Source organism: Carassius gibelio, chromosome A20, assembly GCF_023724105.1.
Source record: "Carassius gibelio isolate Cgi1373 ecotype wild population from Czech Republic chromosome A20, carGib1.2-hapl.c, whole genome shotgun sequence".
NCBI classification, from domain to species: Eukaryota; Metazoa; Chordata; class Actinopteri; order Cypriniformes; family Cyprinidae; genus Carassius; species Carassius gibelio.
In genome coordinates this window covers 548,094-566,357 of record NC_068390.1, presented here as the reverse complement: position 1 = coordinate 566,357, position 18,264 = coordinate 548,094, and the positions used below count along the sequence as shown (strand labels likewise).

The 18,264-nt window shown below is 43.4% G+C and overlaps 13 non-coding genes across 13 annotated transcripts; 12 read left to right on the top strand and 1 right to left on the bottom strand.

Annotated features, from left to right (window-relative positions):
• Nucleotides 1-23: 23 nt before the first annotated feature.
• On the top strand, nucleotides 24-96 carry trnav-uac (transfer RNA valine (anticodon UAC)). The gene has a single exon. It is a non-coding gene; the product is annotated as a tRNA-Val (tRNA).
• Nucleotides 97-1,337: 1,241 nt separating this feature from the next.
• trnav-aac (transfer RNA valine (anticodon AAC)) lies at nucleotides 1,338-1,410 on the top strand. The gene has a single exon. It is a non-coding gene; the product is annotated as a tRNA-Val (tRNA).
• A 123-nt stretch (nucleotides 1,411-1,533) lies between these two features.
• trnav-cac (transfer RNA valine (anticodon CAC)) lies at nucleotides 1,534-1,606 on the top strand. Its single transcript has one exon. It is a non-coding gene; the product is annotated as a tRNA-Val (tRNA).
• Nucleotides 1,607-3,526: 1,920 nt separating this feature from the next.
• Nucleotides 3,527-3,599, top strand: trnav-aac (transfer RNA valine (anticodon AAC)). Its single transcript has one exon. It is a non-coding gene; the product is annotated as a tRNA-Val (tRNA).
• A 123-nt stretch (nucleotides 3,600-3,722) lies between these two features.
• trnav-cac (transfer RNA valine (anticodon CAC)) lies at nucleotides 3,723-3,795 on the top strand. The gene has a single exon. It is a non-coding gene; the product is annotated as a tRNA-Val (tRNA).
• Nucleotides 3,796-4,401: 606 nt separating this feature from the next.
• On the top strand, nucleotides 4,402-4,474 carry trnav-uac (transfer RNA valine (anticodon UAC)). The gene has a single exon. It is a non-coding gene; the product is annotated as a tRNA-Val (tRNA).
• A 1,242-nt stretch (nucleotides 4,475-5,716) lies between these two features.
• Nucleotides 5,717-5,789, top strand: trnav-aac (transfer RNA valine (anticodon AAC)). Its single transcript has one exon. It is a non-coding gene; the product is annotated as a tRNA-Val (tRNA).
• Nucleotides 5,790-5,912: 123 nt separating this feature from the next.
• Nucleotides 5,913-5,985, top strand: trnav-cac (transfer RNA valine (anticodon CAC)). The gene has a single exon. It is a non-coding gene; the product is annotated as a tRNA-Val (tRNA).
• A 606-nt stretch (nucleotides 5,986-6,591) lies between these two features.
• On the top strand, nucleotides 6,592-6,664 carry trnav-uac (transfer RNA valine (anticodon UAC)). The gene has a single exon. It is a non-coding gene; the product is annotated as a tRNA-Val (tRNA).
• A 1,241-nt stretch (nucleotides 6,665-7,905) lies between these two features.
• trnav-aac (transfer RNA valine (anticodon AAC)) lies at nucleotides 7,906-7,978 on the top strand. The gene has a single exon. It is a non-coding gene; the product is annotated as a tRNA-Val (tRNA).
• A 123-nt stretch (nucleotides 7,979-8,101) lies between these two features.
• Nucleotides 8,102-8,174, top strand: trnav-cac (transfer RNA valine (anticodon CAC)). The gene has a single exon. It is a non-coding gene; the product is annotated as a tRNA-Val (tRNA).
• A 606-nt stretch (nucleotides 8,175-8,780) lies between these two features.
• Nucleotides 8,781-8,853, top strand: trnav-uac (transfer RNA valine (anticodon UAC)). The gene has a single exon. It is a non-coding gene; the product is annotated as a tRNA-Val (tRNA).
• Nucleotides 8,854-15,359: 6,506 nt separating this feature from the next.
• Nucleotides 15,360-15,431, bottom strand: trnah-gug (transfer RNA histidin (anticodon GUG)). The gene has a single exon. It is a non-coding gene; the product is annotated as a tRNA-His (tRNA).
• Between the last annotated feature and the right edge of the window lie 2,833 nt (nucleotides 15,432-18,264).

The following is an 18,264-nucleotide window of genomic DNA, read 5'->3' as shown; positions in this document are numbered from 1 at the left end:
AAGGTCTGACACCTTCGCCACAGGTTTCCGTAGTGTAGAGGTTATCACGTTCGCCTTACACGTGAAAGGTCCCCAGTTCGAAACTGGGCGGGAACACTGGATCTCTTTTTCAAAATTGTTCAGGTGGGTTTCTGTTCAGGAGGAACTCAACGCTTCCAAGGCTTTGCGGCCAATAGGCATTAATACAGTCACTAAAGGTAAAGTTGATGCAGAAATGAAAGAGCAGTCATTGTTTGACCTAAACCTAACCCACAACTGTGACATTCCAAGCCTGTGTGGCTTTCTTCTGAGAAACACCAAAGACGAGATTTTAGGAAACTCTGCGTAGACTGCCACGCCGAATGAACTCTGTCCTCTTGTGTAAGGGTCTTATACCACCTAGGCCATCACGTAAGGCAGGGTCTCAAGGGGTGTCTAAAAGGGGGTACGTGGCAGGCCCTCCTTAGACCCCTGCGCGCCGGCCCTGTCTGTCCCAATGATCACCTGTGTCACCACAAACAGCCCATCCGTCCCTCTCACCGCCTATGTGACCACTAATTGCGCTTCTGTCCACTGGTAATACAAAAACTGTGACCGCAAGCTGTCTATGTGTCCCCCTGATCCCCTATGTGCCCACAAGTAGCCTTTTTATCCCCTTGACGAACTTTAAAACACATCCATCTGGAGTGTTATTTTCTGATAAAATGATGCAAGCCGTAGCAGTTTCTAACACATGGCTAACCTTCTTGAAATTCAACACAATGGTCAACGAATCTGCCAATAAACCTGTTCAGGTGGCTCCTCGCTTACTCCCGAAGCACCCAGAGGTGTTAAACCCTCAGAATTCCACTGACCACAAACAGTCTGTATTTTTTACAATGGGATAGATTGTACGTGGCAAGTCCATGTCTCAGCTTTCTGAAGAGATATCAAGCTAAAACCTGATTTCCCATGCTAGTCTGGACACGTGCTACCCCTGTGGTGAGTTTCAATAAGATTGGAGAAACTTGAAATCTCGGCTCAAAAAAACTAAAAGTTTCAAGAAGATTGGAGAAACTCGAAAATTTGACCAACAAAAATCACCAAGAGAAATTTTCGAGTTTCTCCTTAGTTCTTGGAACTTTTAGTTTGTTAGTTTGAGACTAGCACAGGAAGGCAGGTTTCGGCTTGATATCAAGCTGCAAGTGTTTAATTCCGAGGTAAGTTAAGGGTAGCGTTTCAGGAAACTCTGCATAGACTGCCAGGCCGAATGAACTCTGTCCTCTTGTGCGTGGGAATTACACCGATTGTCTATTTGCTTTCGGGCACATCACACTATAAATATTCGCCCAAAAGGCATTCTAGCGCTAGACTGTGGAGTTTCTGTAGTGTAGTGGTCATCACGTTCGCCTAACACGCGAAAGGTCCTCGGTTCGAAACCGAGCAGAAACAGCTGTCCCCTTTTGAAGAAATGTATGAACCCCTTTGAGCCGGCAGTTGGCTTCAGAAGTTTTAGCCTTTATGCGCATTTTGCTGAGCCTGCACACAATGATTTCGGACTTGCTTAGGAAGAGGGTTTCCGTAGTGTAGTGGTTATCACGTTCGCCTCACACGCGAAAGGTCCCCAGTTCGAAACTGGGCGGGAACACTGAATCTCTTTTCACAATCGTTTAGGTGGGTTTCTGTTGAGGAGGAACTCAATTCTAGCAAGGCTTTGCGGCCAAGAGGCATGAACACAGTCACTAAAGGTATAGTTGATGCAGAAATGAAAGAGCAGTCATTGTTTGACCTACACCTATCCCACAACTGTGACATTCCAAGCCTGTCTGGCTTTCTTCTGAGGAACACGAAAAAAGAGATTTGCCTGAGTGGCCCTCTGTTGAGCAGCAGCTCTGCATCACGAAGGCCCGTCTTTACACAGGTGTAGAGATAATTGTTAAGCCACACTAGGCAGCGGTAATACCCACGCAGACAGTACTCTGTACTTTTGACCTGGTAGTTTAGATGAACAGATGGCCGGTGCACTCAAAGACCCAATATTTCGTACAACATATAAATATACATATATTAAATGAAAGTGGGGAAAAAAGCAAAGAAGAAATGGCCACAGAGGATTCCCGCAAACAACTGGAGAAATTCCCGGTTTGCTGCTAAAAATAGAAGGTATTTGCGAACTGAAGAGCGCAACGCAATTTGTAATTTGATTCGCGCTCCAAGATGCATGAGATGAAAAGATCTGACACCTTCGCCACAGGTCCCGTAGTCTAGAGGTTATCACGTTCGCCTTACACACGAAAGGTCCCCAGTTCGAAACTGGGCGGGAACACTGGATCTCTTTTTCAAAATTGTTCAGGTGGGTTTCTGTTCAGGAGGAACTCAACGCTTCCAAGGCTTTGCGGCCAATAGGCATTAATACAGTCACTAAAGGTAAAGTTGATGCAGAAATGAAAGAGCAGTCATTGTTTGACCTAAACCTAACCCACAACTGTGACATTCCAAGCCTGTGTGGCTTTCTTCTGAGAAACACCAAAGACGAGATTTTAGGAAACTCTGCGTAGACTGCCACGCCGAATGAACTCTGTCCTCTTGTGTAAGGGTCTTATTCCACCTAGGCCATCACGTAAGGCAGGGTCTCAAGGGGTGTCTAAAAGGGGGTACGTGGCAGGCCCTCCTTAGACCCCTGCGCGCCGGCCCTGTCTGTCCCAATGATCACCTGTGTCACCACAAACAGCCCATCAGTCCCTCTCACCGCCTATGTGACCACTAATTGCGCTTCTGTCCACTGGTAATACAAAAACTGTGACCGCAAGCTGTCTATGTGTCCCCCTGATCCCCTACGTGCCCACAAGTAGCCTTTTTATCCCCTTGACGAACTTTAAAACACATCCATCTGGAGTGTTATTTTCTGATAAAATGATGCAAGCCGTAGCAGTTTCTAACACATGGCTAACCTTCTTGAAATTCAACACAATGGTCAACAAATCTGCCAATAAACCTGTTCAGGTGGCTCCTCGCTTACTCCCGAAGCACCCAGAGGTGTTAAACCCTCAGAATTCCACTGACCACAAACAGTCTGTATTTTTTTACAATGGGATAGATTGTACGTGGCAAGTCCATGTCTCAGCTTTCTGAAGAGATATCAAGCTAAAACCTGATTTCCCATGCTAGTCTGGACACGTGCTACCCCTGTGGTGAGTTTCAATAAGATTGGAGAAACTTGAAATCTCGGCTCAAAAAAACTAAAAGTTTCAAGAAGATTGGAGAAACTCGAAAATTTGACCAACAAAAATCACCAAGAGAAATTTTCGAGTTTCTCCTGAGTTCTTGGAACTTTTGGTTTGTTAGTTTGAGACTAGCACAGGAAGGCAGATTTCGGCTTGATATCAAGCTGCAAGTGTTTAATTCCGAGGTAAGTTAAGGGTAGCGTTTCAGGAAACTCTGCATAGACTGCCAGGCCGAATGAACTCTGTCCTCTTGTGCGTGGGAATTACGCCGATTGTCTATTTGCTTTCGGGCACATCACACTATAAATATTCGCCCAAAAGGCACTCTAGCGCTAGACTGTGGAGTTTCTGTAGTGTAGTGGTCATCACGTTCGCCTAACACGCGAAAGGTCCTCGGTTCGAAACCGAGCAGAAACAGCTGTCCCCTTTTGAAGAAATGTATGAACCCCTTTGAGCCGGCAGTTGGCTTCAGAAGGTTTAGCCTTTATGCGCATTTTGCTGAGCCTGCACACAATGATTTCGGACTTGCTTAGGAAGTGGGTTTCCGTAGTGTAGTGGTTATCACGTTCGCCTCACACGCGAAAGGTCCCCAGTTCGAAACTGGGCGGGAACACAGAATCTCTTTTCACAATCGTTTAGGTGGGTTTCTGTTGAGGAGGAACTCAATTCTAGCAAGGCTTTGCGGCCAAGAGGCATGAACACAGTCACTAAAGGTATAGTTGATGCAGAAATGAAAGAGCAGTCATTGTTTGACCTAAACCTATCCCACAACTGTGACATTCCAAGCCTGTCTGGCTTTCTTCTGAGGAACACGAAAAAAGAGATTTGCCTGAGTGGCCCTCTGTTGAACAGCAGCACTGCATCACGAAGGCCCGTCTTTACACAGGTGTAGAGATAATTGTTAAGCCACACTAGGCAGCGGTAATACCCACGCAGACAGTACTCTGTACTTTTGACCTGGTAGTTTAGATGAACAGATGGCCGGTGCACTCAAAGACCCAATATTTCGTACAACATATAAATATACATATATTAAATGAAAGTGGGGAAAAAAGCAAAGAAGAAATGGCCACAGAGGATTCCCGCAAACAACTGGAGAAATTCCCGGTTTGCTGCTAAAAATAGAAGGTATTTGCGAACTGAAGAGCGCAACGCAATTTGTAATTTGATTCGCGCTCCAAGATGCATGAGATGAAAAGATCTGACACCTTTGCCACAGGTTTCCGTAGTGTAGAGGTTATCACGTTCGCCTTACACGCGAAAGGTCCCCAGTTCGAAACTGGGCGGGAACACTGGATCTCTTTTTCAAAATTGTTCAGGTGGGTTTCTGTTCAGGAGGAACTCAACGCTTCCAAGGCTTTGCGGCCAATAGGCATTAATACAGTCACTAAAGGTAAAGTTGATGCAGAAATGAAAGAGCAGTCATTGTTTGACCTAAACCTAACCCATAACTGTGACATTCCAAGCCTGTGTGGCTTTCTTCTGAGAAACACCAAAGACGAGATTTTAGGAAACTCTGCGTCGACTGCCACGCCGAATGAACTCTGTCCTCTTGTGTAAGGGTCTTATTCCACCTAGGCCATCACGTAAGGCAGGGTCTCAAGGGGTGTCTAAAAGGGGGTACGTGGCAGGCCCTCCTTAGACCCCTGCGCGCTGGCCCTGTCTGTCCCAATGATCACCTGTGTCACCACAAACAGCCCATCAGTCCCTCTCACCGCCTATGTGACCACTAATTGCGCTTCTGTCCACTGGTAATACAAAAACTGTGACCGCAAGCTGTCTATGTGTCCCCCTGATCCCCTACGTGCCCACAAGTAGCCTTTTTATCCCCTTGACGAACTTTAAAACACATCCATCTGGAGTGTTATTTTCTGATAAAATGATGCAAGCCGTAGCAGTTTCTAACACATGGCTAACCTTCTTGAAATTCAACACAATGGTCAACGAATCTGCCAATAAACCTGTTCAGGTGGCTCCTCGCTTACTCCCGAAGCACCCAGAGGTGTTAAACCCTCAGAATTCCACTGACCACAAACAGTCTGTATTTTTTTACAATGGGATAGATTGTACGTGGCAAGTCCATGTCTCAGCTTTCTGAAGAGATATCAAGCTAAAACCTGATTTCCCATGCTAGTCTGGACACGTGCTACCCCTGTGGTGAGTTTCAATAAGATTGGAGAAACTTGAAATCTCGGCTCAAAAAAACTAAAAGTTTCAAGAAGATTGGAGAAACTCGAAAATTTGACCAACAAAAATCACCAAGAGAAATTTTCGAGTTTCTCCTGAGTTCTTGGAACTTTTGGTTTCTTAGTTTGAGACTAGCACAGGAAGGCAGGTTTCGGCTTGATATCAAGCTGCAAGTGTTTAATTCCGAGGTAAGTTAAGGGTAGCGTTTCAGGAAACTCTGCATAGACTGCCAGGCCGAATGAACTCTGTCCTCTTGTGCGTGGGAATTACGCCGATTGTCTATTTGCTTTCGGGCACATCACACTATAAATATTCGCCCAAAAGGCACTCTAGCGCTAGACTGTGGAGTTTCTGTAGTGTAGTGGTCATCACGTTCGCCTAACATGCGAAAGGTCCTCGGTTCGAAACCGAGCAGAAACAGCTGTCCCCTTTTGAAGAAATGTATGAACCCCTTTGAGCCGGCAGTTGGCTTCAGAAGGTTTAGCCTTTATGCGCATTTTGCTGAGCCTGCACACAATGATTTCGGACTTGCTTAGGAAGTGGGTTTCCGTAGTGTAGTGGTTATCACGTTCGCCTCACACGCGAAAGGTCCCCAGTTCGAAACTGGGCGGGAACACTGAATCTCTTTTCACAATTGTTTAGGTGGGTTTCTGTTGAGGAGGAACTCAATTCTAGCAAGGCTTTGCGGCCAAGAGGCATGAACACAGTCACTAAAGGTATAGTTGATGCAGAAATGAAAGAGCAGTCATTGTTTGACCTAAACCTATCCCACAACAGTGACATTCCAAGCCTGTCTGGCTTTCTTCTGAGGAACACGAAAAAAGAGATTTGCCTGAGTGGCCCTCTGTTGAGCAGCAGCTCTGCATCACGAAGGCCCGTCTTTACACAGGTGTAGAGATAATTGTTAAGCCACACTAGGCAGCGGTAATACCCACGCAGACAGTACTCTGTACTTTTGACCTGGTAGTTTAGATGAACAGATGGCCGGTGCACTCAAAGACCCAATATTTCGTACAACATATAAATATACATATATTAAATGAAAGTGGGGAAAAAAGCAAAGAAGAAATGGCCACAGAGGATTCCCGCAAACAACTGTAGAAATTCCCGGTTTGCTGCTAAAAATAGAAGGTATTTGCGAACTGAAGAGCGCAACGCAATTTGTAATTTGATTCGCGCTCCAAGATGCATGAGATGAAAAGATCTGACACCTTCTCCCCAGGTTTCCGTAGTGTAGAGGTTATCACGTTCGCCTTACACGCGAAAGGTCCCCAGTTCGAAACTGGGCGGGAACACTGGATCTCTTTTTCAAAATTGTTCAGGTGGGTTTCTGTTCAGGAGGAACTCAACGCTTCCAAGGCTTTGCGGCCAATAGGCATTAATACAGTCACTAAAGGTAAAGTTGATGCAGAAATGAAAGAGCAGTCATTGTTTGACCTAAACCTAACCCACAACTGTGACATTCCAAGCCTGTGTGGCTTTCTTCTGAGAAACACCAAAGACGAGATTTTAGGAAACTCTGCGTAGACTGCCACGCCGAATGAACTCTGTCCTCTTGTGTAAGGGTCTTATTCCACCTAGGCCATCACGTAAGGCAGGGTCTCAAGGGGTGTCTAAAAGGGGGTACGTGGCAGGCCCTCCTTAGACCCCTGCGCGCCGGCCCTGTCTGTCCCAATGATCACCTGTGTCACCACAAACAGCCCATCAGTCCCTCTTACCGCCTATGTGACCACTAATTGCGCTTCTGTCCACTGGTAATACAAAAACTGTGACCGCAAGCTGTCTATGTGTCCCCCTGATCCCCTACGTGCCCACAAGTAGCCTTTTTATCCCCTTGACGAACTTTAAAACACATCCATCTGGAGTGTTATTTTCTGATAAAATGATGCAAGCCGTAGCAGTTTCTAACACATGGCTAACCTTCTTGAAATTCAACACAATGGTCAACGAATCTGCCAATAAACCTGTTCAGGTGGCTCCTCGCTTACTCCCGAAGCACCCAGAGGTGTTAAACCCTCAGAATTCCACTGACCACAAACAGTCTGTATTTTTTACAATGGGATAGATTGTACGTGGCAAGTCCATGTCTCAGCTTTCTGAAGAGATATCAAGCTAAAACCTGATTTCCCATGCTAGTCTGGACACGTGCTACCCCTGTGGTGAGTTTCAATAAGATTGGAGAAACTTGAAATCTCGGCTCAAAAAAACTAAAAGTTTCAAGAAGATTGGAGAAACTCGAAAATTTGACCAACAAAAATCACCAAGAGAAATTTTCGAGTTTCTCCTGAGTTCTTGGAACTTTTGGTATGTTAGTTTGAGACTACCACAGGAAGGCAGGTTTCGGCTTGATATCAAGCTGCAAGTGTTTAATTCCGAGGTAAGTTAAGGGTAGCGTTTCAGGAAACTCTGCATAGACTGCCAGGCCGAATGAACTCTGTCCTCTTGTGCGTGGGAATTACGCCGATTGTCTATTTGCTTTCGGGCACATCACACTATAAATATTCGCCCAAAAGGCACTCTAGCGCTAGACTGTGGAGTTTCTGTAGTGTAGTGGTCATCACGTTCGCCTAACACGCGAAAGGTCCTCGGTTCGAAACCGAGCAGAAACAGCTGTCCCCTTTTGAAGAAATGTATGAACCCCTTTGAGCCGGCAGTTGGCTTCAGAAGGTTTAGCCTTTATGCGCATTTTGCTGAGCCTGCACACAATGATTTCGGACTTGCTTAGGAAGTGGGTTTCCGTAGTGTAGTGGTTATCACGTTCGCCTCACACGCGAAAGGTCCCCAGTTCGAAACTGGGCGGGAACACTGAATCTCTTTTCACAATCGTTTAGGTGGGTTTCTGTTGAGGAGGAACTCAATTCTAGCAAGGCTTTGCGGCCAAGAGGCATGAACACAGTCACTAAAGGTATAGTTGATGCAGAAATGAAAGAGCAGTCATTGTTTGACCTAAACCTATCCCACAACTGTGACATTCCAAGCCTGTCTGGCTTTCTTCTGAGGAACACGAAAAAAGAGATTTGCCTGAGTGGCCCTCTGTTGAGCAGCAGCTCTGCATCACGAAGGCCCGTCTTTACACAGGTGTAGAGATAATTGTTAAGCCACACTAGGCAGCGGTAATACCCACGCAGACAGTACTCTGTACTTTTGACCTGGTAGTTTAGATGAACAGATGGCCGGTGCACTCAAAGACCCAATATTTCGTACAACATATAAATATACACATATTAAATGAAAGTGGGGAAAAAAGCAAAGAAGAAATGGCCACAGAGGATTCCCGCAAACAACTGGAGAAATTCCCGGTTTGCTGCTAAAAATAGAAGGTATTTGCGAACTGAAGAGCGCAACGCAATTTGTAATTTGATTCGCGCTCCAAGATGCATGAGATGAAAAGGTCTGACACCTTCGCCACAGGTTTCCGTAGTGTAGAGGTTATCACGTTCGCCTTACACGTGAAAGGTCCCCAGTTCGAAACTGGGCGGGAACACTGGATCTCTTTTTCAAAATTGTTCAGGTGGGTTTCTGTTCAGGAGGAACTCAACGCTTCCAAGGCTTTGCGGCCAATAGGCATTAATACAGTCACTAAAGGTAAAGTTGATGCAGAAATGAAAGAGCAGTCATTGTTTGACCTAAACCTAACCCACAACTGTGACATTCCAAGCCTGTGTGGCTTTCTTCTGAGAAACACCAAAGACGAGATTTTAGGAAACTCTGCGTAGACTGCCACGCCGAATGAACTCTGTCCTCTTGTGTAAGGGTCTTATTCCACCTAGGCCATCACGTAAGGCAGGGTCTCAAGGGGTGTCTAAAAGGGGGTACGTGGCAGGCCCTCCTTAGACCCCTGCGCGCCGGCCCTGTCTGTCCCAATGATCACCTGTGTCACCACAAACAGCCCATCCGTCCCTCTCACCGCCTATGTGACCACTAATTGCGCTTCTGTCCACTGGTAATACAAAAACTGTGACCGCAAGCTGTCTATGTGTCCCCCTGATCCCCTATGTGCCCACAAGTAGCCTTTTTATCCCCTTGACGAACTTTAAAACACATCCATCTGGAGTGTTATTTTCTGATAAAATGATGCAAGCCGTAGCAGTTTCTAACACATGGCTAACCTTCTTGAAATTCAACACAATGGTCAACGAATCTGCCAATAAACCTGTTCAGGTGGCTCCTCGCTTACTCCCGAAGCACCCAGAGGTGTTAAACCCTCAGAATTGTGAGTCTAAATATATGTGTAATATGTTAATATGTGTAATATATGTTAATATGTGTAATCTCGAGAGTCTGGTGCCTGTTGGTGTCGCTGTTGGACAGTGTTTTCTCTACTTCCTGTTGGCCTTCTGTAGCTAATCATAGCTCCATGTAGCTGTTTTTATTTTATATTTTTTCTCTATAATCTTTCTTACTATCACTGTCTGTTTGTTTGTTTTTTTAATTGTAAAATATAACTTAATTCACACCATATTTCTGATATTACCGATCAATCTTATCAGATTAACTTTGATCGTTCACTCTTCCGTGACTGCAGCACACCTGCAAAGTGTTAGCACTCGTTAGCTTGTCATTAGCGTTTTCTTTTCTCCTCTCCTCTCCTCTCTCACGCTGCAGTTTTCCACAAGTTCATCAAACAACCGCAGTAAGAATATTTCATCAAGCACGGTGAGTAATGGCTTCTCCTACAATTGTTATTTGCACCTCTTGCCACATGTACAGTTTATCTATCTCTGTCGCTGATGAGGGATTCACATGTGATAAATGCAGGGAAACAGTTAGGCTGACAGAGAAGATTTCAGAATTAGAGACACGCATCCAAACTTTAATTGAGGACAGTAAGAATGTTAGGGCTCTAGATATGGCTTTGGATGCTTCTAGCTCAGGGATTCCTGTACATTGTCCGGTTCCAGCAGAGCCCCTGCAGCAGGGCAACTGGGTGACGGTGAGGCAGCGTAGTCGTGGGTCAAAACACCGCTCTTCTGTTCCGATCAAAACATTAAACAGGTTCTCCCCACTCAGTGATGCACCCACTGAGAAACCTGATGAAAGTGCTCTAGTTATTGGCGATTCTATTGTACGGAACGTGAATATAGAGACACCAGCCACCATAGTCAAATGTTTACCGGGAGCCAGAGCGCCTGACATCTTGGCAAATTTAAAAGTGCTGGCTAATGCTAAACGTAAATACAGTAAGATTGTTATTCATGCCGGCGCTAATGATGTTCGACTTCGCCAGTCGGAGATCACTAAAAATAACTTTAAAGAGGTGTGTGAACTTGCAAGCACGATGTCAGACACTGTAATATGCTCTGGTCCCCTGCCTGCTTACCGTGGTGATGAGATGCATAGCAGATTGTCATCACTCAATGGCTGGATGTCTAAGTGGTGCCCACAGAATAACATAGGTTATATAGACAATTGGACGAGCTTTTGGGGCAGACCAGACCTGTTTAAAAGAGATGGTCTGCATCCCTCCTGGGGTGGCGCCACTCTTCTGTCTAGAAATATGGCAAATAGTCTTAGTGTTTATACTTGACTAACTGGGGCCCAGGTCAGGAAGCAGACAGACTGGCTAAACCGACCGTCTGCTAGCTGCCTCCCGTCACAGAGGTCAGTTAATTCTCAGCACATAGAGACTCTTTCACCTAGATATCACACTATAGAGACTGTGTCTGTTCCACGAACTAGAAAATACAAAAAACGTCCAAACCAAGTTAAGGTTAACAATTTAAATTGAGGTTCAACAAATAAAAAACAAATGCAATATGGATAAACAAATGATAAAGATTGGCTTATTGAATATCAGATCCATTTCTACGAAAACACTTTTTGTAAATAATATGATAACTGATCATAATATAGATGTGCTCTGCTTGACAGAAACCTGGCTAAAACCTGATGATTACATTATTTTAAATGAGTCCACCCCCCAAGATTATTGTTATAAACACGAGCCGCGTCTAAAAGGCAAAGGGGGAGGTGTTGCTTCAATTTATAATAAAGTTTTCAGGATTTCTCAGAGGGCAGGCTTCAAGTATAACTCGTTTGAAGTAATGGTGCTTCATATAACATTATCCAGAGAAACCAATGTTAATGATAAATCCCCTGTTATGTTTGTACTGGCTACTGTATACAGGCCACCAGGGCACCATACAGACTTTATTAAAGAGTTTGGTGATTTTACATCCGAGTTAGTTCTGGCTGCAGATAAAGTCTTAATAGTTGGTGATTTTAATATCCATGTCGATAATGAAAAAGATGTATTGGGATCAGCATTTATAGACATTCTGAACTCTATTGGTGTTAGACAACACGTTTCAGGACCTACTCATTGTCGAAATCATACTCTAGATTTAATACTGTCACATGGAATTGATGTTGATAGTGTTGAAATTATTCAGCCAAGTGATGATATCTCAGATCATTATTTAGTTCTGTGTAAACTTCATATAGCCAAAATTGTAAATTCTACTTCTTGTTACAAGTATCGAAGAACCATCACTTCTACCACAAAAGACAGCTTTTTAAGTTATCTTCCTGATGTATCCGATTTCCTTAGCATATCCAAAACCTCAGAACAACTTGATGATGTAACAGAAACTATGGACTCTCTCTTTTCTAGCACTTTAAATACAGTTGCTCCTTTACGCTTAAGGAAGGTTAAGGAAAACAGTTTGACACCATGGTATAATGAGCATACTCGCACCCTAAAGAGAGCAGCCCGAAAAATGGAGCGCAGCTGGAGGAAAACAAAACTAGAGGTATTTCGTATTGCTTGGCGGGAAAGTAGCATATCCTACCGAAAAGCATTAAAAACTGCTAGATCTGATTACTTTTCTTCTCTTTTAGAAGAAAACAAACATAACCCCAGGTATTTATTCAATACAGTGGCTAAATTAACGAAAAATAAAGCCTCAACAAGTGTTGACATTTCCCAACACCACAGCAGTAATGACTTTATGAACTACTTTACTTCTAAAATCGATACTATTAGAGATAAAATTGCAACCATTCAGCCGTCAGCTACAGTTTCGCATCAGACAGTGCACTATAGACCCCCTGAGGAACAGTTCCACTCATTCTCTACTATAGGAGAGGAAGAATTGTATAAACTTGTTAAATCATCTAAACTTACAACATGTATGTTAGACCCTATACCATCTAAGCTCTTAAAAGAGGTGCTTCCAGAAGTCATAGGTCCTCTTCTGACTATTATTAATTCCTCATTGTTATTAGGACATGTCCCCAAAACCTTCAAACTGGCTGTTATTAAGCCTCTCATAAAAAAGCCACAACTTGACCCCAGAGAACTAGTTAATTATAGACCAATCTCGAATCTCCCTTTTCTGTCCAAGATACTAGAAAAGGTGGTATCCTCACAATTATATTCCTTCTTAGAGAAAAATGGTATATGTGAGGATTTCCAGTCAGGATTTAGACCGTATCATAGTACTGAAACTGCTCTCCTTAGAGTTACAAATGATCTGCTCTTATCATCTGATCGTGGGTGTATCTCTCTATTAGTTTTATTGGATCTTAGTGCTGCGTTTGACACAATTGACCACAACATTCTTTTGCATAGACTTGAACACTTTGTTGGCATCAGTGGAAGTGCATTAGCATGGTTTAAATCGTACTTATATGACCGCCATCAGTTCGTAGCAGTGAATGAAGATGTATCATATCGATCACAAGTGCAGTATGGAGTACCTCAAGGCTCAGTTCTAGGGCCGCTACTCTTCACGCTTTATATGTTACCCTTGGGAGATATCATCAGGAAACATGGTGTTAGCTTTCACTGTTATGCTGATGATACGCAGCTCTATATTTCCTCGCAGCCCGGTGAAACACACCAATTTGAAAAACTAATGGAATGCATAGTCGATATAAAAAATTGGATGACGAGTAATTTCTTACTGCTAAATTCAGAAAAAACAGAGGTGTTAATCATAGGGCCTAAAAACTCTACTTGTAATAACCTAGAACACTGTCTAAGACTTGATGGTTGCTCTGTCAATTCTTCGTCATCAGTTAGGAACCTAGGTGTGCTACTTGATCGCAATCTTTCCTTAGAAAGCCACGTTTCTAGCATTTGTAAAACTGCATTTTTCCATCTCAAAAATATATCTAAATTACGGCCTATGCTCTCAATGTCAAATGCAGAAATGTTAATCCATGCATTTATGACTTCAAGGTTAGACTACTGTAATGCTTTATTGGGTGGTTGTTCTGCACGCTTGGTAAACAAACTACAGCTAGTCCAAAATGCAGCAGCAAGAGTTCTTACTAGAACCAGGAAGTATGACCATATTAGCCCGGTCCTGTCCACACTGCACTGGCTCCCTATCAAACATCGTATAGATTTTAAAATATTGCTTATTACTTATAAAGCCCTAAATGGTTTAGCACCTCAGTATTTGAATGAGCTCCTTTTACATTATACTCCTCTACGTCCGCTACGTTCTCAAAACTCAGGCAATTTGATAATACCTAGAATATCAAAATCAACTGCGGGCGGCAGATCCTTTTCCTATTTGGCGCCTAAACTCTGGAATAACCTACCTAACATTGTTCGGGAGGCAGACACACTCTTGCAGTTTAAATCTAGATTAAAGACCCATCTCTTTAACCTGGCATACACATAACATACTAATATGCTTTTAATATCCAAATCCGTTAAAGGATTTTTAGGCTGCATTAATTAGGTAAACTGGAACCGGAACACTTCACATAACACCGTACTTTCTACATCATTAGAAGAATGGCATCTACGCTAATATTTGTCTGTTTCTCTCTTGTTCCGAGGTCACCGTGGCCACCAGATCCAGTCTGTGTCCAGATCAGAGGGTCACTGCAGTCACCCGGATCCAGTACGTATCCAGACCAGATGGTGGATCAGCACCTAGAAAGGACCTCTACTGCCCTGAAAGACAGCGGAGACCAGGACAACTAGAGCCCCAGATACAGATCCCCTGTAAAGACCTTGTCTCAGAGGAGCACCAGGACAAGACCACAGGAAACAGATGATTCTTCTGCACAATCTGACTTTGCTGCAGCCTGGAATTGAACTACTGGTTTTGTCTGGTCAGAGGAGAACTGGCCCCCCAACTGAGCCTGGTTTCTCCCAAGGTTTTTTTCTCCATTCTGTCACCGATGGAGTTTCGGTTCCTTGCCGCTGTCGCCTCTGGCTTGCTTAGTTGGGGTCACTTCATCTACAGAGATATCGTTGACTTGATTGCAAATTAAAACAGACACTATTTCAACTGAACAGAGATGACATCAATGAATTCAATGATGAACTGCCTTTAACTATCATTTTGCATTATTGAGACACTGTTTTCCAAATGAATGTTGTTCAGTGCTTTGGCGCAATGTATTTTGTTTAAAGCACTATATAAATAAAGGTGATTGATTGATTGAGAATTCCACTGACCACAAACAGTCTGTATTTTTTACAATGGGATAGATTGTACGTGGCAAGTCCATGTCTCAGCTTTCTGAAGAGATATCAAGCTAAAACCTGATTTCCCATGCTAGTCTGGACACGTGCTACCCCTGTGGTGGTAGGGACTTGAACCCTGGACCCCCAAATTAAAAGTCTGATGCTCTACCATCTGAGCTATCCGGGATCTAGTGGATCACCTTTTATATAACAGCAGTTTTACAACAAGCTGCCCAGAAGAGACCCAGGTGTCACGGGATGAAAGCTAGAAGCAGTTAGGACAAAGGACCATAGAAGGCACAATTACCATCACAGAAAGCTAAAGCAACACTGCAAAGCCCTCCCGTAGTCGGCAGGGTTCGAACCTGCGCAGAGAGACCCCAATGGATTTCAAGTCCATCGCCTTAACCTCTCAGCCACGACTACATCTAGCGGTAGGCTGCCTGCCCCCTTGTCTGGTGGCTCCCTGCACAGGCCAAGCGTCAAAAACAAAATAGAGAAGAAAGATGAGGTGGTAAAAAAATGTCAACCTTCCCGTACACTCAACGCCAGAGTGTTGCCGTGACCCGGATTCGAACCAGGGTTGCTGCGGCCACAACGCAGAGTACTAACCACTATACGATCATGGCGTGCCACTGGCTCACCCAAGTTAGCCCCTGGAGCCCGAATACCAGAAGCACCAGCGGCGTGTTGGTCCATCGAAGAGGGACAGGACATTTCGCAAATCAGTGGGAGGACCTTGAAAAATTCATGGACGCTTTTCCTCATGGCCTTCAGCGTAGTCTGCAGGATTCGACCCTGCGTGGGGAGACCCCAATGGATTTCTAGTCCATCGCCTTTACCACTCGGCCACGACTACAAGAACAGACAAGCTTCTGCTCAGTTTGTGTGCAACACTGCTGCCTGACCCACTTGCAAACAACCCAGCTCAGTCAGCAAGCTGACTGTAACCCAATAAATGGTTTCCTTTTTGGATACAGACATAATAACAACAAAACTTTGTGCACTTATAAAATAAAGATAACAAACAAGATGTGCTGTCTGCAGCCTTTGTCTGCGCTGATCTTCATTTACAAACACGTCATTCAAATGAACCTCTAACTCTGTGAATACTCAATGAAGAGACATGAGAGATATCTATAGAAAGCTTGACATTTCTACTTTTAAACTAAACAAGTTGTAGCAGAAATGAGTCAAATCAGACAAATCAAAGAGTCTATCAGAGCTGTGTGCAGTGAAACATGAGCTGAATTCCTCAGGAAGTCATAAATCAGTTCTAGTGCCACAAGAACCAAGCAAGATAACCAACCAACCAACTTGTTCACACAACAGCTTTCAACATTAACACCAATAGAACAATTATTGACAATTTTAATTCGAAGAAGAGATTGTCAAATGTATTGTTCGTGATTGGAGTGCAACGCTGGACATCACATGTAAACCCAGGAGATCAAGTTAAATAATTGCATTGACTTCCCCCCCCAGCCAGTGGAACCAGACTGAAATTCCTAAGGGGGAAGGGCTTTAAACCTTTGTCTTCACAGAAAAGTCCTTTGCCAGAGAATGGCAAAGAAACCCTTTTTATACATTATATATGGACCAGAATGAACTCAAAAAAGACTTATGAATGAATCATTCCATTGCTTAACTCCATATTCATTTACGTGTAACCCACACATTTGACTATCATGTATAATCACTTATTGTGTATGTCTTTTGATAACTATAGGATACCTAGTCATGTCTAGTATTGAAATAATCGCATTTTCTTGCTTGATATTGTCCTGACAATCATTTATTTGTAAAATATATCATAATCATGTTATAGGAATCATGTCCAAAATTAGACCCTGTGAGGCAAGAACCACATGCTTGGTAAGATAAACAAATGATTTATGATACCCACCCCAAGAACATATCTGATTGGTCAAGGCAACATTTGAGGGTTGGCCAACAAGGAAGTTTTAAATACTTTGGATCCCATGAAATTTTGCTTTTAGTTCTAGTCTGCCTGCTGCTATTAGCCATGTCGGCTTTTAGTTCCAGCCTTGCTCGTGCTATCAGTCATGCCTGCTCTTAGCTTGTAGCTTTGCTACCTAGCTTTAGCTTGTAGCATCTAGCCATGTGGTTAGTCATCATGGTTCTTTGAGCGCGGTTCCAGCGTGCCTGCCTGCTGCTACTTATGCCACAATGAGAAGGAACACAACCTAGTCTCGTCAAACTTTATTTCTTTTCTTTTCCGTTTGAGAGTTTCGTGTTCTGAGTTAAGTTTTGTAACGTCGACCTCGTCTGCGCGTTTGAACTCCGACCAGCCACACAACGCCCAAGCACGGGCTCCCCAAGACGTCACTTCAGCCAACTGAACTTCCAGCCAATCAGCGACACCGGGATACCCCTTTCAACGGGAGTCCCTTTCACAGGAAACTAAGGCAACGTATCCCCAGATATTTGTTGTGCTGGTGTATCTAATATAATTTTAGTCACATTGAGGAACTCAATGCAAGGGCTAATTACGTGATTGATGGTTGTTCATGTCTATGCAATTTAACGTATTGCTGTTAACTTGGGATTCCATATTTCCATTCTCTTAAACTCATCTTTCCCTAACTTTCGATATTCCTGCAACTTGTGTGAATGTGTGTGTGCGTGCGTTTATGTGTTAGATTAGTTTATATGTCTTAGATTTATCTAATAAAGCCTTATTCATATTGAAAAGAGAAGTATCTTGTGTTTTGTGCTTACAAGTTAATGTCTTAAACTGCCGATCTTGTTACTGTGCTAATTGATAGTGTTTTCACTATAGTTTGGATATTAGTATCCAGCGCAGATTTGATGTTAAACGGCTCGTTCACTGAACCGCAGGCGCGTCTCCGTGAACAGCCGTGAAACAGTGATTCTGTTCAAATTCCCTTTAAAATCCCTTTGAGCTAAATTGACCTGTTTCCCTTACAAAGTGCTGCCGAAAACAAATATTCTGTGATAAAGTAATCCATATGAAAACAAGGCGATGTCCTTTTTTCACGTCTCCCTTCATTATATCTAATGTGACCACGCCCCCGCGCTGAACGCTCTATTCAGATTCAAACTGAAGCGCGGCTTGAATACGCCCACACAGAAGAAAAAGCAGCCAGACTGTTGTTCAAGTGCTTTTATTTTACTGTTTGCTTCGCGATGAGAGGAATAACACATAATTCACCCCAAAAAGATGTGACGTGGTTGAGGATTTGAGAAATGGATTTCCTCAGAAAAAAAAAGAATGAAGCACTTTATTCAGCAGAGATCATAAACATGAGTAAGTCTCTTTATATTTATTTATATACTTTTACTAGTTTTCACATAACGTCTAAACATTTTACTAGTTAGACTTTTTCCAAACTATAATTCTTGACTAAATGTATACTTAAGTTAAATATTATGAAGTTTCAATAACAATATACAAAACTATACCACTCAAAAGCTTGA